General features: G+C 41.5%; 42 non-coding genes across 42 annotated transcripts; all 42 read right to left on the bottom strand.

The window, feature by feature from the left end:
• Positions 1–22: 22 nt before the first annotated feature.
• On the bottom strand, positions 23–142 carry LOC125371886. Its single transcript, XR_007217866.1, has one exon. It is a non-coding gene; the product is annotated as a U5 spliceosomal RNA (small nuclear RNA).
• A 509-nt stretch (positions 143–651) lies between these two features.
• Positions 652–772, bottom strand: LOC125371859. Its single transcript, XR_007217841.1, has one exon. It is a non-coding gene; the product is annotated as a U5 spliceosomal RNA (small nuclear RNA).
• A 510-nt stretch (positions 773–1,282) lies between these two features.
• Positions 1,283–1,403, bottom strand: LOC125371858. Its single transcript, XR_007217840.1, has one exon. It is a non-coding gene; the product is annotated as a U5 spliceosomal RNA (small nuclear RNA).
• Positions 1,404–1,913: 510 nt separating this feature from the next.
• On the bottom strand, positions 1,914–2,034 carry LOC125371857. The gene has a single exon (XR_007217839.1). It is a non-coding gene; the product is annotated as a U5 spliceosomal RNA (small nuclear RNA).
• Positions 2,035–2,544: 510 nt separating this feature from the next.
• On the bottom strand, positions 2,545–2,665 carry LOC125371856. Its single transcript, XR_007217838.1, has one exon. It is a non-coding gene; the product is annotated as a U5 spliceosomal RNA (small nuclear RNA).
• Positions 2,666–3,175: 510 nt separating this feature from the next.
• Positions 3,176–3,296, bottom strand: LOC125371855. Its single transcript, XR_007217837.1, has one exon. It is a non-coding gene; the product is annotated as a U5 spliceosomal RNA (small nuclear RNA).
• A 511-nt stretch (positions 3,297–3,807) lies between these two features.
• LOC125371879 lies at positions 3,808–3,927 on the bottom strand. Its single transcript, XR_007217860.1, has one exon. It is a non-coding gene; the product is annotated as a U5 spliceosomal RNA (small nuclear RNA).
• A 510-nt stretch (positions 3,928–4,437) lies between these two features.
• Positions 4,438–4,558, bottom strand: LOC125371877. Its single transcript, XR_007217858.1, has one exon. It is a non-coding gene; the product is annotated as a U5 spliceosomal RNA (small nuclear RNA).
• A 513-nt stretch (positions 4,559–5,071) lies between these two features.
• On the bottom strand, positions 5,072–5,191 carry LOC125371885. Its single transcript, XR_007217865.1, has one exon. It is a non-coding gene; the product is annotated as a U5 spliceosomal RNA (small nuclear RNA).
• A 509-nt stretch (positions 5,192–5,700) lies between these two features.
• Positions 5,701–5,821, bottom strand: LOC125371854. The gene has a single exon (XR_007217836.1). It is a non-coding gene; the product is annotated as a U5 spliceosomal RNA (small nuclear RNA).
• Positions 5,822–6,331: 510 nt separating this feature from the next.
• Positions 6,332–6,452, bottom strand: LOC125371853. Its single transcript, XR_007217835.1, has one exon. It is a non-coding gene; the product is annotated as a U5 spliceosomal RNA (small nuclear RNA).
• A 510-nt stretch (positions 6,453–6,962) lies between these two features.
• LOC125371852 lies at positions 6,963–7,083 on the bottom strand. Its single transcript, XR_007217834.1, has one exon. It is a non-coding gene; the product is annotated as a U5 spliceosomal RNA (small nuclear RNA).
• Positions 7,084–7,596: 513 nt separating this feature from the next.
• Positions 7,597–7,716, bottom strand: LOC125371883. The gene has a single exon (XR_007217863.1). It is a non-coding gene; the product is annotated as a U5 spliceosomal RNA (small nuclear RNA).
• Positions 7,717–8,225: 509 nt separating this feature from the next.
• On the bottom strand, positions 8,226–8,346 carry LOC125371850. Its single transcript, XR_007217832.1, has one exon. It is a non-coding gene; the product is annotated as a U5 spliceosomal RNA (small nuclear RNA).
• A 510-nt stretch (positions 8,347–8,856) lies between these two features.
• Positions 8,857–8,977, bottom strand: LOC125371849. Its single transcript, XR_007217831.1, has one exon. It is a non-coding gene; the product is annotated as a U5 spliceosomal RNA (small nuclear RNA).
• A 510-nt stretch (positions 8,978–9,487) lies between these two features.
• Positions 9,488–9,608, bottom strand: LOC125371876. Its single transcript, XR_007217857.1, has one exon. It is a non-coding gene; the product is annotated as a U5 spliceosomal RNA (small nuclear RNA).
• A 513-nt stretch (positions 9,609–10,121) lies between these two features.
• LOC125371882 lies at positions 10,122–10,241 on the bottom strand. The gene has a single exon (XR_007217862.1). It is a non-coding gene; the product is annotated as a U5 spliceosomal RNA (small nuclear RNA).
• A 509-nt stretch (positions 10,242–10,750) lies between these two features.
• LOC125371848 lies at positions 10,751–10,871 on the bottom strand. The gene has a single exon (XR_007217830.1). It is a non-coding gene; the product is annotated as a U5 spliceosomal RNA (small nuclear RNA).
• Positions 10,872–11,381: 510 nt separating this feature from the next.
• On the bottom strand, positions 11,382–11,502 carry LOC125371847. Its single transcript, XR_007217829.1, has one exon. It is a non-coding gene; the product is annotated as a U5 spliceosomal RNA (small nuclear RNA).
• A 489-nt stretch (positions 11,503–11,991) lies between these two features.
• Positions 11,992–12,112, bottom strand: LOC125371846. The gene has a single exon (XR_007217828.1). It is a non-coding gene; the product is annotated as a U5 spliceosomal RNA (small nuclear RNA).
• A 510-nt stretch (positions 12,113–12,622) lies between these two features.
• Positions 12,623–12,743, bottom strand: LOC125371845. The gene has a single exon (XR_007217827.1). It is a non-coding gene; the product is annotated as a U5 spliceosomal RNA (small nuclear RNA).
• Positions 12,744–13,253: 510 nt separating this feature from the next.
• On the bottom strand, positions 13,254–13,374 carry LOC125371844. The gene has a single exon (XR_007217826.1). It is a non-coding gene; the product is annotated as a U5 spliceosomal RNA (small nuclear RNA).
• A 510-nt stretch (positions 13,375–13,884) lies between these two features.
• On the bottom strand, positions 13,885–14,005 carry LOC125371843. Its single transcript, XR_007217825.1, has one exon. It is a non-coding gene; the product is annotated as a U5 spliceosomal RNA (small nuclear RNA).
• Positions 14,006–14,515: 510 nt separating this feature from the next.
• Positions 14,516–14,636, bottom strand: LOC125371842. The gene has a single exon (XR_007217824.1). It is a non-coding gene; the product is annotated as a U5 spliceosomal RNA (small nuclear RNA).
• Positions 14,637–15,146: 510 nt separating this feature from the next.
• LOC125371869 lies at positions 15,147–15,267 on the bottom strand. The gene has a single exon (XR_007217851.1). It is a non-coding gene; the product is annotated as a U5 spliceosomal RNA (small nuclear RNA).
• Positions 15,268–15,777: 510 nt separating this feature from the next.
• On the bottom strand, positions 15,778–15,898 carry LOC125371841. The gene has a single exon (XR_007217823.1). It is a non-coding gene; the product is annotated as a U5 spliceosomal RNA (small nuclear RNA).
• Positions 15,899–16,408: 510 nt separating this feature from the next.
• On the bottom strand, positions 16,409–16,529 carry LOC125371839. The gene has a single exon (XR_007217821.1). It is a non-coding gene; the product is annotated as a U5 spliceosomal RNA (small nuclear RNA).
• A 510-nt stretch (positions 16,530–17,039) lies between these two features.
• LOC125371838 lies at positions 17,040–17,160 on the bottom strand. Its single transcript, XR_007217820.1, has one exon. It is a non-coding gene; the product is annotated as a U5 spliceosomal RNA (small nuclear RNA).
• Positions 17,161–17,671: 511 nt separating this feature from the next.
• LOC125371923 lies at positions 17,672–17,791 on the bottom strand. Its single transcript, XR_007217904.1, has one exon. It is a non-coding gene; the product is annotated as a U5 spliceosomal RNA (small nuclear RNA).
• Positions 17,792–18,301: 510 nt separating this feature from the next.
• Positions 18,302–18,422, bottom strand: LOC125371837. Its single transcript, XR_007217819.1, has one exon. It is a non-coding gene; the product is annotated as a U5 spliceosomal RNA (small nuclear RNA).
• A 511-nt stretch (positions 18,423–18,933) lies between these two features.
• Positions 18,934–19,053, bottom strand: LOC125371922. Its single transcript, XR_007217903.1, has one exon. It is a non-coding gene; the product is annotated as a U5 spliceosomal RNA (small nuclear RNA).
• A 510-nt stretch (positions 19,054–19,563) lies between these two features.
• On the bottom strand, positions 19,564–19,684 carry LOC125371836. Its single transcript, XR_007217818.1, has one exon. It is a non-coding gene; the product is annotated as a U5 spliceosomal RNA (small nuclear RNA).
• A 510-nt stretch (positions 19,685–20,194) lies between these two features.
• On the bottom strand, positions 20,195–20,315 carry LOC125371835. Its single transcript, XR_007217817.1, has one exon. It is a non-coding gene; the product is annotated as a U5 spliceosomal RNA (small nuclear RNA).
• A 511-nt stretch (positions 20,316–20,826) lies between these two features.
• LOC125371878 lies at positions 20,827–20,946 on the bottom strand. Its single transcript, XR_007217859.1, has one exon. It is a non-coding gene; the product is annotated as a U5 spliceosomal RNA (small nuclear RNA).
• A 510-nt stretch (positions 20,947–21,456) lies between these two features.
• LOC125371834 lies at positions 21,457–21,577 on the bottom strand. Its single transcript, XR_007217816.1, has one exon. It is a non-coding gene; the product is annotated as a U5 spliceosomal RNA (small nuclear RNA).
• A 510-nt stretch (positions 21,578–22,087) lies between these two features.
• Positions 22,088–22,208, bottom strand: LOC125371807. Its single transcript, XR_007217789.1, has one exon. It is a non-coding gene; the product is annotated as a U5 spliceosomal RNA (small nuclear RNA).
• Positions 22,209–22,718: 510 nt separating this feature from the next.
• Positions 22,719–22,839, bottom strand: LOC125371868. The gene has a single exon (XR_007217850.1). It is a non-coding gene; the product is annotated as a U5 spliceosomal RNA (small nuclear RNA).
• Positions 22,840–23,351: 512 nt separating this feature from the next.
• Positions 23,352–23,470, bottom strand: LOC125371875. The gene has a single exon (XR_007217856.1). It is a non-coding gene; the product is annotated as a U5 spliceosomal RNA (small nuclear RNA).
• Positions 23,471–23,980: 510 nt separating this feature from the next.
• LOC125371833 lies at positions 23,981–24,101 on the bottom strand. Its single transcript, XR_007217815.1, has one exon. It is a non-coding gene; the product is annotated as a U5 spliceosomal RNA (small nuclear RNA).
• A 510-nt stretch (positions 24,102–24,611) lies between these two features.
• On the bottom strand, positions 24,612–24,732 carry LOC125371902. Its single transcript, XR_007217882.1, has one exon. It is a non-coding gene; the product is annotated as a U5 spliceosomal RNA (small nuclear RNA).
• A 511-nt stretch (positions 24,733–25,243) lies between these two features.
• On the bottom strand, positions 25,244–25,362 carry LOC125371910. The gene has a single exon (XR_007217890.1). It is a non-coding gene; the product is annotated as a U5 spliceosomal RNA (small nuclear RNA).
• A 510-nt stretch (positions 25,363–25,872) lies between these two features.
• On the bottom strand, positions 25,873–25,993 carry LOC125371890. Its single transcript, XR_007217870.1, has one exon. It is a non-coding gene; the product is annotated as a U5 spliceosomal RNA (small nuclear RNA).
• Between the last annotated feature and the right edge of the window lie 405 nt (positions 25,994–26,398).

Below are 26,398 nucleotides of genomic sequence, written 5' to 3'. Positions count from 1 at the left end.
TTTTTTTTTATTTGGAATGTTGACCCTGGCAATGCAGGGCGTAATATATTAGTCTGTAGACTCATTGTGATGTTCCTCTCCACGGAAATCTTTAGTAAAAGGCGAAAGATTTATCCGAATGGATGAAGAGAAACCAGAGTTAATGTAACAGGTACCTGTCTGCACCCCAGTCACCTTATCATTTCAGCACGTGCAGGTGCGAAGACATGACCCGTGTCATTTAAATCATCTGTTCAATATTAGCTTTTCATGTGACATAAAACGGTGATAAAACAATTGTAAAAAGATTTGGTAAACATCTTCAACTTGGAGATCGCTTGATGCAAGCATGGCGTGTCAAAATAATGTCGGCTTTGATCAATCCAGTGTGTGTGGCAGCCATTTTGAACGTGGACTAATCGTGTTACTTAGCCTATCATTGTGAGAGACGCTCACGTCAATGCACCCCTCAAGATACAAATCCAACAAGCGATTCTCGTGCGCACCCATAATAAAGGAAAGGTCAATGAGGGGATGGTGGCTTCAGCTTGTAAACAACGCTGTACATTTGCAATATCCCCACATTAAAAGAGGAGAGAAGACGGAAGCGAGTAGTGGTTACCTACCTTTGATGCAGTTGCTTGGAGTTCTATTTTGATTATTTGGAATGTTGACCCTGGCAATGCAGGGCGTAATAAATTAGTCTATAGACTCATTGTGATGTTCCTCTCCACGGAAATCTTTAGTAAAAGGCGAAAGATTTATCCGAATGGATGAAGAGAAACCAGAGTTAATGTAACAGGTACCTGTCTGCACCCCAGTCACCTTATCATTTCAGCACGTGCAGGTGCGAAGACATGACTCGTGTCATTTAAATCATCTGTTCAATATTAGCTTTTCATGTGACATAAAACGGTGATAAAACAATTGTAAAAATGATTTGGTAAACATCTTCAACTTGGAGATCGCTTGATGCAAGCATGGCGTGTCAAAATAATGTCGGCTTTGATCAATCCAGTGTGTGTGGCAGCCATTTTGAACGTGGACTAATCGTGTTACTTAGCCTATCATTGTGAGAGACGCTCACGTCAATGCACCCCTCAAGATACAAATCCAACAAGCGATTCTCGTGCGCACCTATAATAAAGGAAAGGTCAATGAGGGGATGGTGGCTTCAGCTTGTAAACAACGCTGTACATTTGCAATATCCCCACATTAAAAGAGGAGAGAAGACGGAAGCGAGTAGTGGTTACCTACCTTTGATGCAGTTGCATGGAGTTCTATTTTTATTATTTGGAATGTTGACCCTGGCAATGCAGGGCGTAATAAATTAGTCTATAGACTCATTGTGATGTTCCTCTCCACGGAAATCTTTAGTAAAAGGCGAAAGATTTATCCGAATGGATGAAGAGAAACCAGAGTTAATGTAACAGGTACCTGTCTGCACCCCAGTCACCTTATCATTTCAGCACGTGCAGGTGCGAAGACATGACTCGTGTCATTTAAATCATCTGTTCAATATTAGCTTTTCATGTGACATAAAACGGTGATAAAACAATTGTAAAAATGATTTGGTAAACATCTTCAACTTGGAGATCGCTTGATGCAAGCATGGCGTGTCAAAATAATGTCGGCTTTGATCAATCCAGTGTGTGTGGCAGCCATTTTGAACGTGGACTAATCGTGTTACTTAGCCTATCATTGTGAGAGACGCTCACGTCAATGCACCCCTCAAGATAAAAATCCAACAAGCGATTCTCGTGCGCACCCATAATAAAGGAAAGGTCAATGAGGGGATGGTGGCTTCAGCTTGTAAACAACGCTGTACATTTGCAATATCCCCACATTAAAAGAGGAGAGAAGACGGAAGCGAGTAGTGGTTACCTACCTTTGATGCAGTTGCTTGGAGTTCTATTTTTATTATTTGGAATGTTGACCCTGGCAATGCAGGGCGTAATAAATTAGTCTATAGACTCATTGTGATGTTCCTCTCCACGGAAATCTTTAGTAAAAGGCGAAAGATTTATCCGAATGGATGAAGAGAAACCAGAGTTAATGTAACAGGTACCTGTCTGCACCCCAGTCACCTTATCATTTCAGCACGTGCAGGTGCGAAGACATGACTCGTGTCATTTAAATCATCTGTTCAATATTAGCTTTTCATGTGACATAAAACGGTGATAAAACAATTGTAAAAATGATTTGGTAAACATCTTCAACTTGGAGATCGCTTGATGCAAGCATGGCGTGTCAAAATAATGTCGGCTATGATCAATCCAGTGTGTGTGGCAGCCATTTTGAACGTGGACTAATCGTGTTACTTAGCCTATCATTGTGAGAGACGCTCACGTCAATGCACCCCTCAAGATAAAAATCCAACAAGCGATTCTCGTGCGCACCCATAATAAAGGAAAGGTCAATGAGGGGATGTTGGCTTCGGCTTGTAAACAACACTGTACATTTGCAATATCCCCACATTAAAAGAGGAGAGAAGACGGAAGCGAGTAGTGGTTACCTACCTTTGATGCAGTTGCTTGGAGTTCTATTTTTATTATTTGGAATGTTGACCCTGGCAATGCAGGGCGTAATAAATTAGTCTATAGACTCATTGTGATGTTCCTCTCCACGGAAATCTTTAGTAAAAGGCGAAAGATTTATCCGAATGGATGAAGAGAAACCAGAGTTAATGTAACAGGTACCTGTCTGCACCCCAGTCACCTTATCATTTCAGCACGTGCAGGTGCGAAGACATGACTCGTGTCATTTAAATCATCTGTTCAATATTAGCTTTTCATGTGACATAAAACGGTGATAAAACAATTGTAAAAATGATTTGGTAAACATCTTCAACTTGGAGATCGCTTGATGCAAGCATGGCGTGTCAAAATAATGTCGGCTTTGATCAATCCAGTGTGTGTGGCAGCCATTTTGAACGTGGACTAATCGTGTTACTTAGCCTATCATTGTGAGAGACCCTCACGTCAATGCACCCCTCAAGATACAAATCCAACAAGCGATTCTCGTGCGCACCTATAATAAAGGAAAGGTCAATGAGGGGATGGTGGCTTCAGCTTGTAAACAACGCTGTACATTTGCAATATCCCCACATTAAAAGAGGAGAGAAGACGGAAGCGAGTAGTGGTTACCTACCTTTGATGCAGTTGCTTGGAGTTCTATTTTGATTATTTGGAATGTTGACCCTGGCAATGCAGGGCGTAATAAATTAGTCTATAGACTCATTGTGATGTTCCTCTCCACGGAAATCTTTAGTAAAAGGCGAAAGATTTATCCGAATGGATGAAGAGAAACCAGAGTTAATGTAACAGGTACCTGTCTGCACCCCAGTCACCTTATCATTTCAGCACGTGCAGGTGCGAAGACATGACTCGTGTCATTTAAATCATCTGTTCAATATTAGCTTTTCATGTGACATAAAACGGTGATAAAACAATTGTAAAAATGATTTGGTAAACATCTTCAACTTGGAGATCGCTTGATGCAAGCATGGCGTGTCAAAATAATGTCGGCTTTGATCAATCCAGTGTGTGTGGCAGCCATTTTGAACGTGGACTAATCGTGTTACTTAGCCTATCATTGTGAGAGACGCTCACGTCAATGCACCCCTCAAGATACAAATCCAACAAGCGATTCTCGTGCGCACCCATAATAAAGGAAAGGTCAATGAGGGGATGGTGGCTTCAGCTTGTAAACAACGCTGTACATTTGCAATATCCCCACATTAAAAGAGGAGAGAAGACGGAAGCGAGTAGTGGTTACCTACCTTTGATGCAGTTGCTTGGAGTTCTATTTTGATTATTTGGAATGTTGACCCTGGCAATGCAGGGCGTCATAAATTAGTCATTAGGCTCATTGTGATGTTCCTCTCCACGGAAATCTTTAGTAAAAGGCGAAAGATTTATCCGAATGGATGAAGAGAAACCAGAGTTAATGTAACAGGTACCTGTCTGCACCCCAGTCACCTTATCATTTCAGCACGTGCAGGTGCGAAGACATGACTCGTGTCATTTAAATCATCTGTTCAATATTAGCTTTTCATGTGACATAAAACGGTGATAAAACAATTGTAAAAATGATTTGGTAAACATCTTCAACTTGGAGATCGCTTGATGCAAGCATGGCGTGTCAAAATAATGTCGGCTTTGATCAATCCAGTGTGTGTGGCAGCCATTTTGAACGTGGACTAATCGTGTTACTTAGCCTATCATTGTGAGAGACGCTCACGTCAATGCACCCCTCAAGATACAAATCCAACAAGCGATTCTCGTGCGCACCCATAATAAAGGAAAGGTCAATGAGGGGATGGTGGCTTCAGCTTGTAAACAACGCTGTACATTTGCAATATCCCCACATTAAAAGAGGAGAGAAGACGGAAGCGAGTAGTGGTTACCTACCTTTGATGCAGTTGCTTGGAGTTCTATTTTTATTATTTGGAATGTTGACCCTGGCAATGCAGGGCGTAATAAATTAGTCTATAGACCCATTGTGATGTTCCTCTCCACGGAAATCTTTAGTAAAAGGCGAAAGATTTATCCGAATGGATGAAGAGAAACCAGAGTTAATGTAACAGGTACCTGTCTGCACCCCAGTCACCTTATCATTTCAGCACGTGCAGGTGCGAAGACATGACTCGTGTCATTTAAATCATCTGTTCAATATTAGCTTTTCATGTGACATAAAACGGTGATAAAACAATTGTAAAAATGATTTGGTAAACATCTTCAACTTGGAGATCGCTTGATGCAAGCATGGCGTGTCAAAATAATGTCGGCTATGATCAATCCAGTGTGTGTGGCAGCCATTTTGAACGTGGACTAATCGTGTTACTTAGCCTATCATTGTGAGAGACGCTCACGTCAATGCACCCCTCAAGATACAAATCCAAGAAGCGATTCTCGTGCGCACCCATAATAAAGCGAAAGGTCAATGAGGGGATGGTGGCTTCAGCTTGTAAACAACGCTGTACATTTGCAATATCCCCACATTAAAAGAGGAGAGAAGACGGAAGCGAGTAGTGGTTACCTACCTTTGATGCAGTTGCTTGGAGTTCTATTTTTTTTTATTTGGAATGTTGACCCTGGCAATGCAGGGCGTAATATATTAGTCTGTAGACTCATTGTGATGTTCCTCTCCACGGAAATCTTTAGTAAAAGGCGAAAGATTTATCCGAATGGATGAAGAGAAACCAGAGTTAATGTAACAGGTACCTGTCTGCACCCCAGTCACCTTATCATTTCAGCACGTGCAGGTGCGAAGACATGACTCGTGTCATTTAAATCATCTGTTCAATATTAGCTTTTCATGTGACATAAAACGGTGATAAAACAATTGTAAAAAGATTTGGTAAACATCTTCAACTTGGAGATCGCTTGATGCAAGCATGGCGTGTCAAAATAATGTCGGCTTTGATCAATCCAGTGTGTGTGGCAGCCATTTTGAACGTGGACTAATCGTGTTACTTAGCCTATCATTGTGAGAGACGCTCACGTCAATGCACCCCTCAAGATACAAATCCAACAAGCGATTCTCGTGCGCACCCATAATAAAGGAAAGGTCAATGAGGGGATGGTGGCTTCCGCTTGTAAACAACGCTGTACATTTGCAATATCCCCACATTAAAAGAGGAGAGAAGACGGAAGCGAGTAGTGGTTACCTACCTTTGATGCAGTTGCTTGGAGTTCTATTTTGATTATTTGGAATGTTGACCCTGGCAATGCAGGGCGTAATAAATTAGTCTATAGACTCATTGTGATGTTCCTCTCCACGGAAATCTTTAGTAAAAGGCGAAAGATTTATCCGAATGGATGAAGAGAAACCAGAGTTAATGTAACAGGTACCTGTCTGCACCCCAGTCACCTTATCATTTCAGCACGTGCAGGTGCGAAGACATGACTCGTGTCATTTAAATCATCTGTTCAATATTAGCTTTTCATGTGACATAAAACGGTGATAAAACAATTGTAAAAATGATTTGGTAAACATCTTCAACTTGGAGATCGCTTGATGCAAGCATGGCGTGTCAAAATAATGTCGGCTTTGATCAATCCAGTGTGTGTGGCAGCCATTTTGAACGTGGACTAATCGTGTTACTTAGCCTATCATTGTGAGAGACGCTCACGTCAATGCACCCCTCAAGATACAAATCCAACAAGCGATTCTCGTGCGCACCCATAATAAAGGAAAGGTCAATGAGGGGATGGTGGCTTCAGCTTGTAAACAACGCTGTACATTTGCAATATCCCCACATTAAAAGAGGAGAGAAGACGGAAGCGAGTAGTGGTTACCTACCTTTGATGCAGTTGCTTGGAGTTCTATTTTGATTATTTGGAATGTTGACCCTGGCAATGCAGGGCGTAATAAATTAGTCTATAGACTCATTGTGATGTTCCTCTCCACGGAAATCTTTAGTAAAAGGCGAAAGATTTATCCGAATGGATGAAGAGAAACCAGAGTTAATGTAACAGGTACCTGTCTGCACCCCAGTCACCTTATCATTTCAGCACGTGCAGGTGCGAAGACATGACTCGTGTCATTTAAATCATCTGTTCAATATTAGCTTTTCATGTGACATAAAACGGTGATAAAACAATTGTAAAAATGATTTGGTAAACATCTTCAACTTGGAGATCGCTTGATGCAAGCATGGCGTGTCAAAATAATGTCGGCTTTGATCAATCCAGTGTGTGTGGCAGCCATTTTGAACGTGGACTAATCGTGTTACTTAGCCTATCATTGTGAGAGACGCTCACGTCAATGCACCCCTCAAGATACAAATCCAACAAGCGATTCTCGTGCGCACCTATAATAAAGGAAAGGTCAATGAGGGGATGGTGGCTTCAGCTTGTAAACAACGCTGTACATTTGCAATATCCCCACATTAAAAGAGGAGAGAAGACGGAAGCGAGTAGTGGTTACCTACCTTTGATGCAGTTGCATGGAGTTCTATTTTTATTATTTGGAATGTTGACCCTGGCAATGCAGGGCGTAATAAATTAGTCTATAGACTCATTGTGATGTTCCTCTCCACGGAAATCTTTAGTAAAAGGCGAAAGATTTATCCGAATGGATGAAGAGAAACCAGAGTTAATGTAACAGGTACCTGTCTGCACCCCAGTCACCTTATCATTTCAGCACGTGCAGGTGCGAAGACATGACTCGTGTCATTTAAATCATCTGTTCAATATTAGCTTTTCATGTGACATAAAACGGTGATAAAACAATTGTAAAAATGATTTGGTAAACATCTTCAACTTGGAGATCGCTTGATGCAAGCATGGCGTGTCAAAATAATGTCGGCTATGATCAATCCAGTGTGTGTGGCAGCCATTTTGAACGTGGACTAATCGTGTTACTTAGCCTATCATTGTGAGAGACGCTCACGTCAATGCACCCCTCAAGATACAAATCCAAGAAGCGATTCTCGTGCGCACCCATAATAAAGCGAAAGGTCAATGAGGGGATGGTGGCTTCAGCTTGTAAACAACGCTGTACATTTGCAATATCCCCACATTAAAAGAGGAGAGAAGACGGAAGCGAGTAGTGGTTACCTACCTTTGATGCAGTTGCTTGGAGTTCTATTTTTTTTTATTTGGAATGTTGACCCTGGCAATGCAGGGCGTAATATATTAGTCTGTAGACTCATTGTGATGTTCCTCTCCACGGAAATCTTTAGTAAAAGGCGAAAGATTTATCCGAATGGATGAAGAGAAACCAGAGTTAATGTAACAGGTACCTGTCTGCACCCCAGTCACCTTATCATTTCAGCACGTGCAGGTGCGAAGACATGACTCGTGTCATTTAAATCATCTGTTCAATATTAGCTTTTCATGTGACATAAAACGGTGATAAAACAATTGTAAAAAGATTTGGTAAACATCTTCAACTTGGAGATCGCTTGATGCAAGCATGGCGTGTCAAAATAATGTCGGCTTTGATCAATCCAGTGTGTGTGGCAGCCATTTTGAACGTGGACTAATCGTGTTACTTAGCCTATCATTGTGAGAGACGCTCACGTCAATGCACCCCTCAAGATACAAATCCAACAAGCGATTCTCGTGCGCACCCATAATAAAGGAAAGGTCAATGAGGGGATGGTGGCTTCCGCTTGTAAACAACGCTGTACATTTGCAATATCCCCACATTAAAAGAGGAGAGAAGACGGAAGCGAGTAGTGGTTACCTACCTTTGATGCAGTTGCTTGGAGTTCTATTTTGATTATTTGGAATGTTGACCCTGGCAATGCAGGGCGTAATAAATTAGTCTATAGACTCATTGTGATGTTCCTCTCCACGGAAATCTTTAGTAAAAGGCGAAAGATTTATCCGAATGGATGAAGAGAAACCAGAGTTAATGTAACAGGTACCTGTCTGCACCCCAGTCACCTTATCATTTCAGCACGTGCAGGTGCGAAGACATGACTCGTGTCATTTAAATCATCTGTTCAATATTAGCTTTTCATGTGACATAAAACGGTGATAAAACAATTGTAAAAATGATTTGGTAAACATCTTCAACTTGGAGATCGCTTGATGCAAGCATGGCGTGTCAAAATAATGTCGGCTTTGATCAATCCAGTGTGTGTGGCAGCCATTTTGAACGTGGACTAATCGTGTTACTTAGCCTATCATTGTGAGAGACGCTCACGTCAATGCACCCCTCAAGATACAAATCCAACAAGCGATTCTCGTGCGCACCCATAATAAAGGAAAGGTCAATGAGGGGATGGTGGCTTCAGCTTGTAAACAACGCTGTACATTTGCAATATCCCCACATTAAAAGAGGAGAGAAGACGGAAGCGAGTAGTGGTTACCTACCTTTGATGCAGTTGCTTGGAGTTCTATTTTGATTATTTGGAATGTTGACCCTGGCAATGCAGGGCGTAATAAATTAGTCTATAGACTCATTGTGATGTTCCTCTCCACGGAAATCTTTAGTAAAAGGCGAAAGATTTATCCGAATGGATGAAGAGAAACCAGAGTTAATGTAACAGGTACCTGTCTGCACCCCAGTCACCTTATCATTTCAGCACGTGCAGGTGCGAAGACATGACTCGTGTCATTTAAATCATCTGTTCAATATTAGCTTTTCATGTGACATAAAACGGTGATAAAACAATTGTAAAAATGATTTGGTAAACATCTTCAACTTGGAGATCGCTTGATGCAAGCATGGCGTGTCAAAATAATGTCGGCTTTGATCAATCCAGTGTGTGTGGCAGCCATTTTGAACGTGGACTAATCGTGTTACTTAGCCTATCATTGTGAGAGACGCTCACGTCAATGCACCCCTCAAGATACAAATCCAACAAGCGATTCTCGTGCGCACCCATAATAAAGGAAAGGTCAATGAGGGGATGGTGGCTTCAGCTTGTAAACAACGCTGTACATTTGCAATATCCCCACATTAAAAGAGGAGAGAAGACGGAAGAGAGTAGTGGTTACCTACCTTTGATGCAGTTTCTTGGAGTTCTATTTTTATTATTTGGAATGTTGACCCTGGCAATGCAGGGCGTAATAAATTAGTCTATAGACCCATTGTGATGTTCCTCTCCACGGAAATCTTTAGTAAAAGGCGAAAGATTTATCCGAATGGATGAAGAGAAACCAGAGTTAATGTAACAGGTACCTGTCTGCACCCCAGTCACCTTATCATTTCAGCACGTGCAGGTGCGAAGACATGACTCGTGTCATTTAAATCATCTGTTCAATATTAGCTTTTCATGTGACATAAAACGGTGATAAAACAATTGTAAAAATGATTTGGTAAACATCTTCAACTTGGAGATCGCTTGATGCAAGCATGGCGTGTCAAAATAATGTCGGCTATGATCAATCCAGTGTGTGTGGCAGCCATTTTGAACGTGGACTAATCGTGTTACTTAGCCTATCATTGTGAGAGACGCTCACGTCAATGCACCCCTCAAGATACAAATCCAACAAGCGATTCTCGTGCGCACCCATAATAAAGCGAAAGGTCAATGAGGGGATGGTGGCTTCAGCTTGTAAACAACGCTGTACATTTGCAATATCCCCACATTAAAAGAGGAGAGAAGACGGAAGCGAGTAGTGGTTACCTACCTTTGATGCAGTTGCTTGGAGTTCTATTTTTTTTTATTTGGAATGTTGACCCTGGCAATGCAGGGCGTAATATATTAGTCTGTAGACTCATTGTGATGTTCCTCTCCACGGAAATCTTTAGTAAAAGGCGAAAGATTTATCCGAATGGATGAAGAGAAACCAGAGTTAATGTAACAGGTACCTGTCTGCACCCCAGTCACCTTATCATTTCAGCACGTGCAGGTGCGAAGACATGACTCGTGTCATTTAAATCATCTGTTCAATATTAGCTTTTCATGTGACATAAAACGGTGATAAAACAATTGTAAAAAGATTTGGTAAACATCTTCAACTTGGAGATCGCTTGATGCAAGCATGGCGTGTCAAAATAATGTCGGCTTTGATCAATCCAGTGTGTGTGGCAGCCATTTTGAACGTGGACTAATCGTGTTACTTAGCCTATCATTGTGAGAGACGCTCACGTCAATGCACCCCTCAAGATACAAATCCAACAAGCGATTCTCGTGCGCACCCATAATAAAGGAAAGGTCAATGAGGGGATGGTGGCTTCAGCTTGTAAACAACGCTGTACATTTGCAATATCCCCACATTAAAAGAGGAGAGAAGACGGAAGCGAGTAGTGGTTACCTACCTTTGATGCAGTTGCTTGGAGTTCTATTTTGATTATTTGGAATGTTGACCCTGGCAATGCAGGGCGTAATAAATTAGTCTATAGACTCATTGTGATGTTCCTCTCCACGGAAATCTTTAGTAAAAGGCGAAAGATTTATCCGAATGGATGAAGAGAAACCAGAGTTAATGTAACAGGTACCTGTCTGCACCCCAGTCACCTTATCATTTCAGCACGTGCAGGTGCGAAGACATGACTCGTGTCATTTAAATCATCTGTTCAATATTAGCTTTTCATGTGACATAAAACGGTGATAAAACAATTGTAAAAATGATTTGGTAAACATCTTCAACTTGGAGATCGCTTGATGCAAGCACGGCGTGTCAAAATAATGTCGGCTTTGATCAATCCAGTGTGTGTGGCAGCCATTTTGAACGTGGACTAATCGTGTTACTTAGCCTATCATTGTGAGAGACGCTCACGTCAATGCACCCCTCAAGATAAAAATCCAACAAGCGATTCTCGTGCGCACCCATAATAAAGGAAAGGTCAATGAGGGGATGGTGGCTTCAGCTTGTAAACAACGCTGTACATTTGCAATATCCCCACATTAAAAGAGGAGAGAAGACGGAAGCGAGTAGTGGTTACCTACCTTTGATGCAGTTGCTTGGAGTTCTATTTTGATTATTTGGAATGTTGACCCTGGCAATGCAGGGCGTAATAAATTAGTCTATAGACTCATTGTGATGTTCCTCTCCACGGAAATCTTTAGTAAAAGGCGAAAGATTTATCCGAATGGATGAAGAGAAACCAGAGTTAATGTAACAGGTACCTGTCTGCACCCCATGCACCTTATCATTTCAGCACGTGCAGGTGCGAAGACATGACTCGTGTCATTTAAATCATCTGTTCAATATTAGCTTTTCATGTGACATTAAAAATGATTTGGTAAACATCTTCAACTTGGAGATCGCTTGATGCAAGCATGGCGTGTCAAAATAATGTCGGCTTTGATCAATCCAGTGTGTGTGGCAGCCATTTTGAACGTGGACTAATCGTGTTACTTAGCCTATCATTGTGAGAGACGCTCACGTCAATGCACCCCTCAAGATACAAATCCAACAAGCGATTCTCGTGCGCACCCATAATAAAGGAAAGGTCAATGAGGGGATGGTGGCTTCAGCTTGTAAACAACGCTGTACATTTGCAATATCCCCACATTAAAAGAGGAGAGAAGACGGAAGCGAGTAGTGGTTACCTACCTTTGATGCAGTTGCTTGGAGTTCTATTTTGATTATTTGGAATGTTGACCCTGGCAATGCAGGGCGTAATAAATTAGTCTATAGACTCATTGTGATGTTCCTCTCCACGGAAATCTTTAGTAAAAGGCGAAAGATTTATCCGAATGGATGAAGAGAAACCAGAGTTAATGTAACAGGTACCTGTCTGCACCCCAGTCACCTTATCATTTCAGCACGTGCAGGTGCGAAGACATGACTCGTGTCATTTAAATCATCTGTTCAATATTAGCTTTTCATGTGACATAAAACGGTGATAAAACAATTGTAAAAATGATTTGGTAAACATCTTCAACTTGGAGATCGCTTGATGCAAGCATGGCGTGTCAAAATAATGTCGGCTTTGATCAATCCAGTGTGTGTGGCAGCCATTTTGAACGTGGACTAATCGTGTTACTTAGCCTATCATTGTGAGAGACGCTCACGTCAATGCACCCCTCAAGATACAAATCCAACAAGCGATTCTCGTGCGCACCCATAATAAAGGAAAGGTCAATGAGGGGATGGTGGCTTCAGCTTGTAAACAACGCTGTACATTTGCAATATCCCCACATTAAAAGAGGAGAGAAGACGGAAGCGAGTAGTGGTTACCTACCTTTGATGCAGTTGCATGGAGTTCTATTTTGATTATTTGGAATGTTGACCCTGGCAATGCAGGGCGTAATAAATTAGTCTATAGACTCATTGTGATGTTCCTCTCCACGGAAATCTTTAGTAAAAGGCGAAAGATTTATCCGAATGGATGAAGAGAAACCAGAGTTAATGTAACAGGTACCTGTCTGCACCCCAGTCACCTTATCATTTCAGCACGTGCAGGTGCGAAGACATGACTCGTGTCATTTAAATCATCTGTTCAATATTAGCTTTTCATGTGACATAAAACGGTGATAAAACAATTGTAAAAATGATTTGGTAAACATCTTCAACTTGGAGATCGCTTGATGCAAGCATGGCGTGTCAAAATAATGTCGGCTTTGATCAATCCAGTGTGTGTGGCAGCCATTTTGAACGTGGACTAATCGTGTTACTTAGCCTATCATTGTGAGAGACGCTCACGTCAATGCACCCCTCAAGATAAAAATCCAACAAGCGATTCTCGTGCGCACCCATAATAAAGGAAAGGTCAATGAGGGGATGGTGGCTTCAGCTTGTAAACAACGCTGTACATTTGCAATATCCCCACATTAAAAGAGGAGAGAAGACGGAAGCGAGTAGTGGTTACCTACCTTTGATGCAGTTGCTTGGAGTTCTATTTTGATTATTTGGAATGTTGACCCTGGCAATGCAGGGCGTAATAAATTAGTCTATAGACTCATTGTGATGTTCCTCTCCACGGAAATCTTTAGTAAAAGGCGAAAGATTTATCCGAATGGATGAAGAGAAACCAGAGTTAATGTAACAGGTACCTGTCTGCACCCCAGTCACCTTATCATTTCAGCACGTGCAGGTGCGAAGACATGACTCGTGTCATTTAAATCATCTGTTCAATATTAGCTTTTCATGTGACATAAAACGGTGATAAAACAATTGTAAAAATGATTTGGTAAACATCTTCAACTTGGAGATCGCTTGATGCAAGCATGGCGTGTCAAAATAATGTCGGCTATGATCAATCCAGTGTGTGTGGCAGCCATTTTGAACGTGGACTAATCGTGTTACTTAGCCTATCATTGTGAGAGACGCTCACGTCAATGCACCCCTCAAGATACAAATCCAACAAGCGATTCTCGTGCGCACCCATAATAAAGGAAAGGTCAATGAGGGGATGGTGGCTTAAGCTTGTAAACAACGCTGTACATTTGCAATATCCCCACATTAAAAGAGGAGAGAAGACGGAAGCGGGTAGTGGTTACCTACCTTTGATGCAGTTGCTTGGAGTTCTATTTTGATTATTTGGAATGTTGACCCTGGCAATGCAGGGCGTAATAAATTAGTCTATAGACTCATTGTGATGTTCCTCTCCACGGAAATCTTTAGTAAAAGGCGAAAGATTTATCCGAATGGATGAAGAGAAACCAGAGTTAATGTAACAGGTACCTGTCTGCACCCCAGTCACCTTATCATTTCAGCACGTGCAGGTGCGAAGACATGACTCGTGTCATTTAAATCATCTGTTCAATATTAGCTTTTCATGTGACATAAAACGGTGATAAAACAATTGTAAAAATGATTTGGTAAACATCTTCAACTTGGAGATCGCTTGATGCAAGCATGGCGTGTCAAAATAATGTCGGCTTTGATCAATCCAGTGTGTGTGGCAGCCATTTTGAACGTGGACTAATCGTGTTACTTAGCCTATCATTGTGAGAGACGCTCACGTCAATGCACCCCTCAAGATAAAAATCCAACAAGCGATTCTCGTGCGCACCCATAATAAAGGAAAGGTCAATGAGGGGATGTTGGCTTCGGCTTGTAAACAACACTGTACATTTGCAATATCCCCACATTAAAAGAGGAGAGAAGACGGAAGCGAGTAGTGGTTACCTACCTTTGATGCAGTTGCTTGGAGTTCTATTTTAATTATTTGGAATGTTGACCCTGGCAATGCAGGGCGTAATAAATTAGTCTATAGACTCATTGTGATGTTCCTCTCCACGGAAATCTTTAGTAAAAGGCGAAAGATTTATCCGAATGGATGAAGAGAAACCAGAGTTAATGTAACAGGTACCTGTCTGCACCCCAGTCACCTTATCATTTCAGCACGTGCAGGTGCGAAGACATGACTCGTGTCATTTAAATCATCTGTTCAATATTAGCTTTTCATGTGACATAAAACGGTGATAAAACAATTGTAAAAATGATTTGGTAAACATCTTCAACTTGGAGATCGCTTGATGCAAGCATGGCGTGTCAAAATAATGTCGGCTTTGATCAATCCAGTGTGTGTGGCAGCCATTTTGAACGTGGACTAATCGTGTTACTTAGCCTATCATTGTGAGAGACGCTCACGTCAATGCACCCGTCAAGATACAAATCCAACAAGCGATTCTCGTGCGCACCCATAATAAAGGAAAGGTCAATGAGGGGATGGTGGCTTCAGCTTGTAAACAACGCTGTACATTTGCAATATCCCCACATTAAAAGAGGAGAGAAGACGGAAGCGAGTAGTGGTTACCTACCTTTGATGCAGTTGCTTGGAGTTCTATTTTGATTATTTGGAATGTTGACCCTGGCAATGCAGGGCGTAATAAATTAGTCATTAGACTCATTGTGATGTTCCTCTCCACGGAAATCTTTAGTAAAAGGCGAAAGATTTATCCGAATGGATGAAGAGAAACCAGAGTTAATGTAACAGGTACCTGTCTGCACCCCAGTCACCTTATCATTTCAGCACGTGCAGGTGCGAAGACATGACTCGTGTCATTTAAATCATCTGTTCAATATTAGCTTTTCATGTGACATAAAACGGTGATAAAACAATTGTAAAAATGATTTGGTAAACATCTTCAACTTGGAGATCGCTTGATGCAAGCATGGCGTGTCAAAATAATGTCGGCTTTGATCAATCCAGTGTGTGTGGCAGCCATTTTGAACGTGGACTAATCGTGTTACTTAGCCTATCATTGTGAGAGACGCTCACGTCAATGCACCCCTCAAGATACAAATCCAACAAGCGATTCTCGTGCGCACCCATAATAAAGGAAAGGTCAATGAGGGGATGGTGGCTTCAGCTTGTAAACAACGCTGTACATTTGCAATATCCCCACATTAAAAGAGGAGAGAAGACGGAAGCGAGTAGTGGTTACCTACCTTTGATGCAGTTGCTTGGAGTTCTATTTTTATTATTTGGAATGTTGACCCTGGCAATGCAGGGCGTAATAAATTAGTCTATAGACTCATTGTGATGTTCCTCTCCACGGAAATCTTTAGTAAAAGGCGAAAGATTTATCCGAATGGATGAAGAGAAACCAGAGTTAATGTAACAGGTACCTGTCTGCACCCCAGTCACCTTATCATTTCAGCACGTGCAGGTGCGAAGACATGACTCGTGTCATTTAAATCATCTGTTCAATATTAGCTTTTCATGTGACATAAAACGGTGATAAAACAATTGTAAAAATGATTTGGTAAACATCTTCAACTTGGAGATCGCTTGATGCAAGCATGGCGTGTCAAAATAATGTCGGCTTTGATCAATCCAGTGTGTGTGGCAGCCATTTTGAACGTGGACTAATCGTGTTACTTAGCCTATCATTGTGAGAGACGCTCACGTCAATGCACCCCTCAAGATAAAAATCCAACAAGCGATTCTCGTGCGCACCAATAATAAAGGAAAGGTCAATGAGGGGATGTTGGCTTCGGCTTGTAAACAACACTGTACATTTGCAATATCCCCACATTAAAAGAGGAGAGAAGACGGAAGCGAGTAGTGGTTACCTACCTTTGATGCAGTTGCTTGGAGTTCTATTTTTATTATTTGGAATGTTGACCCTGGCAATGCAGGGCGTAATAAATTAGTCTATAGACTCATTGTGATGTTCCTCTCCACGGAAATCTTTAGTAAAAGGCGAAAGATTTATCCGAATGGATGAAGAGAAACCAGAGTTAATGTAACAGGTACCTGTCTGCACCCCAGTCACCTTATCATTTCAGCACGTGCAGGTGCGAAGACATGACTCGTGTCATTTAAATCATCTGTTCAATATTAGCTTTTCATGTGACATAAAACGGTGATAAAACAATTGTAAAAATGATTTGGTAAACATCTTCAACTTGGAGATCGCTTGATGCAAGCATGGCGTGTCAAAATAATGTCGGCTATGATCAATCCAGTGTGTGTGGCAGCCATTTTGAACGTGGACTAATCGTGTTACTTAGCCTATCATTGTGAGAGACGCTCACGTCAATGCACCCCTCAAGATACAAATCCAACAAGCGATTCTCGTGCGCACCCATAATAAAGGAAAGGTCAATGAGGGGATGGTGGCTTAAGCTTGTAAACAACGCTGTACATTTGCAATATCCCCACATTAAAAGAGGAGAGAAGACGGAAGCGAGTAGTGGTTACCTACCTTTGATGCAGTTGCTTGGAGTTCTATTTTTATTATTTGGAATGTTGACCCTGGCAATGCAGGGCGTAATAAATTAGTCTATAGACTCATTGTGATGTTCCTCTCCACGGAAATCTTTAGTAAAAGGCGAAAGATTTATCCGAATGGATGAAGAGAAACCAGAGTTAATGTAACAGGTACCTGTCTGCACCCCAGTCACCTTATCATTTCAGCACGTGCAGGTGCGAAGACATGACTCGTGTCATTTAAATCATCTGTTCAATATTAGCTTTTCATGTGACATAAAACGGTGATAAAACAATTGTAAAAATGATTTGGTAAACATCTTCAACTTGGAGATCGCTTGATGCAAGCATGGCGTGTCAAAATAATGTCGGCTTTGATCAATCCAGTGTGTGTGGCAGCCATTTTGAACGTGGACTAATTGTGTTACTTAGCCTATCATTGTGAGAGACGCTCACGTCAATGCACCCCTCAAGATAAAAATCCAACAAGCGATTCTCGTGCGCACCCATAATAAAGGAAAGGTCAATGAGGGGATGGTGGCTTCAGCTTGTAAACAACGCTGTACATTTGCAATATCCCCACATTAAAAGAGGAGAGAAGACGGAAGCGGGTAGTGGTTACCTACCTTTGATGCAGTTGCTTGGAGTTCTATTTTTATTATTTGGAATATTGACCCTGGAAATGCAGGGCGTAATAAATTAGTCTATAGACTCATTGTGATGTTCCTCTCCACGGAAATCTTTAGTAAAAGGCGAAAGATTTATCCGAATGGATGAAGAGAAACCAGAGTTAATGTAACAGGTACCTGTCTGCACCCCAGTCACCTTATCATTTCAGCACGTGCAGGTGCGAAGACATGACTCGTGTCATTTAAATCATCTGTTCAATATTAGCTTTTCATGTGACATAAAACGGTGATAAAACAATTGTAAAAATGATTTGGTAAACATCTTCAACTTGGAGATCGCTTGATGCAAGCATGGCGTGTCAAAATAATGTCGGCTTTGATCAATCCAGTGTGTGTGGCAGCCATTTTGAACGTGGACTAATCGTGTTACTTAGCCTATCATTGTGAGAGACGCTCACGTCAATGCACCCCTCAAGATAAAAATCCAACAAGCGATTCTCGTGCGCACCCATAATAAAGGAAAGGTCAATGAGGGGATGGTGGCTTCAGCTTGTAAACAACGCTGTACATTTGCAATATCCCCACATTAAAAGAGGAGAGAAGACGGAAGCGAGTAGTGGTTACCTACCTTTGATGCAGTTGCATGGAGTTCTATTTTTATTATTTGGAATGTTGACCCTGGCAATGCAGGGCGTAATAAATTAGTCTATAGACTCATTGTGATGTTCCTCTCCACGGAAATCTTTAGTAAAAGGCGAAAGATTTATCCGAATGGATGAAGAGAAACCAGAGTTAATGTAACAGGTACCTGTCTGCACCCCAGTCACCTTATCATTTCAGCACGTGCAGGTGCGAAGACATGACTCGTGTCATTTAAATCATCTGTTCAATATTAGCTTTTCATGTGACATAAAACGGTGATAAAACAATTGTAAAAATGATTTGGTAAACATCTTCAACTTGGAGATCGCTTGATGCAAGCATGGCGTGTCAAAATAATGTCGGCTTTGATCAATCCAGTGTGTGTGGCAGCCATTTTGAACGTGGACTAATTGTGTTACTTAGCCTATCATTGTGAGAGACGCTCACGTCAATGCACCCCTCAAGATAAAAATCCAACAAGCGATTCTCGTGCGCACCCATAATAAAGGAAAGGTCAATGAGGGGATGGTGGCTTCAGCTTGTAAACAACGCTGTACATTTGCAATATCCCCACATTAAAAGAGGAGAGAAGACGGAAGCGGGTAGTGGTTACCTACCTTTGATGCAGTTGCTTGGAGTTCTATTTTTATTATTTGGAATATTGACCCTGGAAATGCAGGGCGTAATAAATTAGTCTATAGACTCATTGTGATGTTCCTCTCCACGGAAATCTTTAGTAAAAGGCGAAAGATTTATCCGAATGGATGAAGAGAAACCAGAGTTAATGTAACAGGTACCTGTCTGCACCCCAGTCACCTTATCATTTCAGCACGTGCAGGTGCGAAGACATGACTCGTGTCATTTAAATCATCTGTTCAATATTAGCTTTTCATGTGACATAAAACGGTGATAAAACAATTGTAAAAATGATTTGGTAAACATCTTCAACTTGGAGATCGCTTGATGCAAGCATGGCGTGTCAAAATAATGTCGGCTTTGATCAATCCAGTGTGTGTGGCAGCCATTTTGAACGTGGACTAATCGTGTTACTTAGCCTATCATTGTGAGAGACGCTCACGTCAATGCACCCCTCAAGATACAAATCCAACAAGCGATTCTCGTGCGCACCCATAATAAAGGAAAGGTCAATGAGGGGATGGTGGCTTCAGCTTGTAAACAACGCTGTACATTTGCAATATCCCCACATTAAAAGAGGAGAGAAGACGGAAGCGAGTAGTGGTTACCTACCTTTGATGCAGTTGCATGGAGTTCTATTTTGATTATTTGGAATGTTGACCCTGGCAATGCAGGGCGTAATAAATTAGTCTATAGACTCATTGTGATGTTCCTCTCCACGGAAATCTTTAGTAAAAGGCGAAAGATTTATCCGAATGGATGAAGAGAAACCAGAGTTAATGTAACAGGTACCTGTCTGCACCCCACTCACCTTATCATTTCAGCACGTGCAGGTGCGAAGACATGACTCGTGTCATTTAAATCATCTGTTCAATATTAGCTTTTCATGTGACATAAAACGGTAATAAAACAATTGTAAAAATGATTTGGTAAACATCTTCAACTTGGAGATCGCTTGATGCAAGCATGGCGTGTCAAAATAATGTCGGCTTTGATCAATCCAGTGTGTGTGGCAGCCATTTTGAACGTGGACTAATCGTGTTACTTAGCCTATCATTGTGAGAGACGCTCACGTCAATGCACCCCTCAAGATACAAATCCAACAAGCGATTCTCGTGCGCACCCATAATAAAGGAAAGGTCAATGAGGGGATGTTGGCTTCGGCTTGTAAACAACACTGTACATTTGCAATATCCCCACATTAAAAGAGGAGAGAAGACGGAAGCGAGTAGTGGTTACCTACCTTTGATGCAGTTGCTTGGAGTTCTATTTTTATTATTTGGAATGTTGACCCTGGCAATGCAGGGCGTAATAAATTAGTCTATAGACTCATTGTGATGTTCCTCTCCACGGAAATCTTTAGTAAAAGGCGAAAGATTTATCCGAATGGATGAAGAGAAACCAGAGTTAATGTAACAGGTACCTGTCTGCACCCCAGTCACCTTATCATTTCAGCACGTGCAGGTGCGAAGACATGACTCGTGTCATTTAAATCATCTGTTCAATATTAGCTTTTCATGTGACATAAAACGGTGATAAAACAATTGTAAAAATGATTTGGTAAACATCTTCAACTTGGAGATCGCTTGATGCAAGCATGGCGTGTCAAAATAATGTCGGCTTTGATCAATCCAGTGTGTGTGGCAGCCATTTTGAACGTGGACTAATTGTGTTACTTAGCCTATCATTGTGAGAGACGCTCACGTCAATGCACCCCTCAAGATAAAAATCCAACAAGCGATTCTCGTGCGCACCCATAATAAAGGAAAGGTCAATGAGGGGATGGTGGCTTCAGCTTGTAAACAACGCTGTACATTTGCAATATCCCCACATTAAAAGAGGAGAGAAGACGGAAGCGGGTAGTGGTTACCTACCTTTGATGCAGTTGCTTGGAGTTCTATTTTTATTATTTGGAATATTGACCCTGGAAATGCAGGGCGTAATAAATTAGTCTATAGGCTCATTGTGATGTTCCTCTCCACGGAAATCTTTAGTAAAAGGCGAAAGATTTATCCGAATGGATGAAGAGAAACCAGAGTTAATGTAACAGGTACCTGTCTGCACCCCAGTCACCTTATCATTTCAGCACGTGCAGGTGCGAAGACATGACTCGTGTCATTTAAATCATCTGTTCAATATTAGCTTTTCATGTGACATAAAACGGTGATAAAACAATTGTAAAAATGATTTGGTAAACATCTTCAACTTGGAGATCGCTTGATGCAAGCATGGCGTGTCAAAATAATGTCGGCTTTGATCAATCCAGTGTGTGTGGCAGCCATTTTGAACGTGGACTAATCGTGTTACTTAGCCTATCATTGTGAGAGACGCTCACGTCAATGCACCCCTCAAGATAAAAATCCAACAAGCGATTCTCGTGCGCACCCATAATAAAGGAAAGGTCAATGAGGGGATGGTGGCTTCAGCTTGTAAACAACGCTGTACATTTGCAATATCCCCACATTAAAAGAGGAGAGAAGACGGAAGCGAGTAGTGGTTACCTACCTTTGATGCAGTTGCATGGAGTTCTATTTTTATTATTTGGAATGTTGACCCTGGCAATGCAGGGCGTAATAAATTAGTCTATAGACTCATTGTGATGTTCCTCTCCACGGAAATCTTTAGTAAAAGGCGAAAGATTTATCCGAATGGATGAAGAGAAACCAGAGTTAATGTAACAGGTACCTGTCTGCACCCCAGTCACCTTATCATTTCAGCACGTGCAGGTGCGAAGACATGACTCGTGTCATTTAAATCATCTGTTCAATATTAGCTTTTCATGTGACATAAAACGGTAATAAAACAATTGTAAAAATGATTTGGTAAACATCTTCAACTTGGAGATCGCTTGATGCAAGCATGGCGTGTCAAAATAATGTCGGCTTTGATCAATCCAGTGTGTGTGGCAGCCATTTTGAACGTGGACTAATCGTGTTACTTAGCCTATCATTGTGAGAGACGCTCACGTCAATGCACCCCTCAAGATACAAATCCAACAAGCGATTCTCGTGCGCACCCATAATAAAGGAAAGGTCAATGAGGGGATGGTGGCTTCAGCTTGTAAACAACGCTGTACATTTGCAATATCCCCACATTAAAAGAGGAGAGAAGACGGAAGCGAGTAGTGGTTACCTACCTTTGATGCAGTTGCTTGGAGTTCTATTTTGATTATTTGGAATGTTGACCCTGGCAATGCAGGGTGTAATAAATTAGTCTATAGACTCATTGTGATGTTCCTCTCCACGGAAATCTTTAGTAAAAGGCGAAAGATTTATCCGAATGGATGAAGAGAAACCAGAGTTAATGTAACAGGTACCTGTCTGCACCCCAGTCACCTTATCATTTCAGCACGTGCAGGTGCGAAGACATGACTCGTGTCATTTAAATCATCTGTTCAATATTAGCTTTTCATGTGACATAAAACGGTGATAAAACAATTGTAAAAATGATTTGGTAAACATCTTCAACTTGGAGATCGCTTGATGCAAGCACGGCGTGTCAAAATAATGTCGGCTTTGATCAATCCAGTGTGTGTGGCAGCCATTTTGAACGTGGACTAATCGTGTTACTTAGCCTATCATTGTGAGAGACGCTCACGTCAATGCACCCGTCAAGATACAAATCCAACAAGCGATTCTCGTGCGCACCCATAATAAAGGAAAGGTCAATGAGGGGATGGTGGCTTCAGCTTGTAAACAACGCTGTACATTTGCAATATCCCCACATTAAAAGAGGAGAGAAGACGGAAGCGAGTAGTGGTTACCTACCTTTGATGCAGTTGCTTGGAGTTCTATTTTTATTATTTGGAATGTTGACCCTGGCAATGCAGGGCGTAATAAATTAGTCATTAGACTCATTGTGATGTTCCTCTCCACGGAAATCTTTAGTAAAAGGCGAAAGATTTATCCGAATGGATGAAGAGAAACCAGAGTTAATGTAACAGGTACCTGTCTGCACCCCAGTCACCTTATCATTTCAGCACGTGCAGGTGCGAAGACATGACTCGTGTCATTTAAATCATCTGTTCAATATTAGCTTTTCATGTGACATAAAACGGTGATAAAACAATTGTAAAAATGATTTGGTAAACATCTTCAACTTGGAGATCGCTTGATGCAAGCATGGCGTGTCAAAATAATGTCGGCTTTGATCAATCCAGTGTGTGTGGCAGCCATTTTGAACGTGGACTAATCGTGTTACTTAGCCTATCATTGTGAGAGACGCTCACGTCAATGCACCCCTCAAGATACAAATCCAACAAGCGATTCTCGTGCGCACCCATAATAAAGGAAAGGTCAATGAGGGGATGGTGGCTTCAGCTTGTAAACAACGCTGTACATTTGCAATATCCCCACATTAAAAGAGGAGAGAAGACGGAAGCGAGTAGTGGTTACCTACCTTTGATGCAGTTGCTTGGAGTTCTATTTTTATTATTTGGAATGTTGACCCTGGCAATGCAAGGCGTAATAAATTAGTCTATAGACTCATTGTGATGTTCCTCTCCACGGAAATCTTTAGTAAAAGGCGAAAGATTTATCCGAATGGATGAAGAGAAACCAGAGTTAATGTAACAGGTACCTGTCTGCACCCCAGTCACCTTATCATTTCAGCACGTGCAGGTGCGAAGACATGACTCGTGTCATTTAAATCATCTGTTCAATGTTAGCTTTTCATGTGACATAAAACGGTGATAAAACAATTGTAAAAATGATTTGGTAAACATCTTCAACTTGGAGATCGCTTGATGCAAGCACGGCGTGTCAAAATAATGTCGGCTTTGATCAATCCAGTGTGTGTGGCAGCCATTTTGAACGTGGACTAATCGTGTTACTTAGCCTATCATTGTGAGAGACGCTCACGTCAATGCACCCCTCAAGATACAAATCCAACAAGCGATTCTCGTGCGCACCCATAATAAAGGAAAGGTCAATGAGGGGATGGTGGCTTCAGCTTGTAAACAACGCTGTACATTTGCAATATCCCCACATTAAAAGAGGAGAGAAGACGGAAGCGAGTAGTGGTTACCTACCTTTGATGCAGTTGCTTGGAGTTCTATTTTTATTATTATGAATGTTGACCCTGGCAATGCAGGGCGTAATAAATTAGTCTATAGACTCATTGTGATGTTCCTCTCCACGGAAATCTTTAGTAAAAGGCGAAAGATTTATCCGAATGGATGAAGAGAAACCAGAGTTAATGTAACAGGTACCTGTCTGCACCCCAGTCACCTTATCATTTCAGCACGTGCAGGTGCGAAGACATGACTCGTGTCATTTAAATCATCTGTTCAATATTAGCTTTTCATGTGACATAAAACGGTGATAAAACAATTGTAAAAATGATTTGGTAAACATCTTCAACTTGGAGATCGCTTGATGCAAGCATGGCGTGTCAAAATAATGTCGGCTTTGATCAATCCAGTGTGTGTGGCAGCCATTTTGAACGTGGACTAATCGTGTTACTTAGCCTATCATTGTGAGAGACCCTCACGTCAATGCACCCCTCGAGATACAAATCCAACAAGCGATTCTCGTGCGCACCCATAATAAAGGAAAGGTCAATGAGGGGATGGTGGCTTCAGCTTGTAAACAACGCTGTACATTTGCAATATCCCCACATTAAAAGAGGAGAGAAGACGGAAGCGAGTAGTGGTTACCTACCTTTGATGCAGTTGCTTGGAGTTCTATTTTTATTATTATGAATGTTGACCCTGGCAATGCAGGGCGTAATAAATTAGTCTATAGACTCATTGTGATGTTCCTCTCCACGGAAATCTTTAGTAAAAGGCGAAAGATTTATCCGAATGGATGAAGAGAAACCACAGTTAATGTAACAGGTACCTGTCTGCACCCCAGTCACCTTATCATTTCAGCACGTGCAGGTGCGAAGACATGACTCGTGTCATTTAAATCATCTGTTCAATATTAGCTTTTCATGTGACATAAAACGGTGATAAAACAATTGTAAAAATGATTTGGTAAACATCTTCAACTTGGAGATCGCTTGATGCAAGCACGGCGTGTCAAAATAATGTCGGCTTTGATCAATCCAGTGTGTGTGGCAGCCATTTTGAACGTGGACTAATCGTGTTACTTAGCCTATCATTGTGAGAGACGCTCACGTCAATGCACCCCTCAAGATACAAATCCAACAAGCGATTCTCGTGCGCACCCATAATAAAGGAAAGGTCAATGAGGGGATGGTGGCTTCAGCTTGTAAACAACGCTGTACATTTGCAATATCCCCACATTAAAAGAGGAGAGAAGACGGAAGCGAGTAGTGGTTACCTACCTTTGATGCAGTTGCTTGGAGTTCTATTTTTATTATTTGGAATGTTGACCCTGGCAATGCAGGGCGTAATTAATTAGTCTATAGACTCATTGTGATGTTCCTCTCCACGGAAATCTTTAGTAAAAGGCGAATATCTATCCGAATGGATGAAGAGAAACCAGAGTTAATGTAACAGGTACCTGTCTGCACCCCAGTCACCTTATCATTTCAGCACGTGCAGGTGCGAAGACATGACTCGTGTCATTTAAATCATCTGTTCAATATTAGCTTTTCATGTGACATAAAACGGTGATAAAACAATTGTAAAAATGATTTGGTAAACATCTTCAACTTGGAGATCGCTTGATGCAAGCACGGCGTGTCAAAATAATGTCGGCTTTGATCAATCCAGTGTGTGTGGCAGCCATTTTGAACGTGGACTAATCGTGTTACTTAGCCTATCATTGTGAGAGACGCTCACGTCAATGCACCCCTCAAGATACAAATCCAAGAAGCGATTCTCGTGCGCACCCATAATAAAGGAAAGGTCAATGAGGGGATGGTGGCTTCAGCTTGTAAACAACGCTGTACATTTGCAATATCCCCACATTAAAAGAGGAGAGAAGACGGAAGCGAGTAGTGGTTACCTACCTTTGATGCAGTTGCTTGGAGTTCTATTTTTATTATTTGGAATGTTGACCCTGGCAATGCAGGGCGTAATAAATTAGTCTATAGACTCATTGTGATGTTCCTCGCCACGGAAATCTTTAGTAAAAGGCGAAAGATTTATCCGAATGGATGAAGAGAAACCAGAGTTAATGTAACAGGTACCTGTCTGCACCCCAGTCACCTTATCATTTCAGCACGTGCAGGTGCGAAGACATGACTCGTGTCATTTAAATCATCTGTTCAATATTAGCTTTTCATGTGACATAAAACGGTGATAAAACAATTGTAAAAATGATTTGGTAAACATCTTCAACTTGGAGATCGCTTGATGCAAGCATGGCGTGTCAAAATAATGTCGGCTATGATCAATCCAGTGTGTGTGGCAGCCATTTTGAACGTGGACTAATCGTGTTACTTAGCCTATCATTGTGAGAGACGCTCACGTCAATGCACCCCTCAAGATACAAATCCAAGAAGCGATTCTCGTGCGCACCCATAATAAAGGAAAGGTCAATGAGGGGATGGTGGCTTCAGCTTGTAAACAACGCTGTACA

The sequence above is a fragment of the Haliotis rufescens genome, unplaced genomic scaffold (genome assembly GCF_023055435.1).
Source record: "Haliotis rufescens isolate VD_foot unplaced genomic scaffold, xgHalRufe1.0.p SCAF_31, whole genome shotgun sequence".
Classification (NCBI taxonomy): domain Eukaryota; kingdom Metazoa; phylum Mollusca; class Gastropoda; order Lepetellida; family Haliotidae; genus Haliotis; species Haliotis rufescens.
This window is presented reverse-complemented; position numbering and strand designations above follow the sequence as displayed.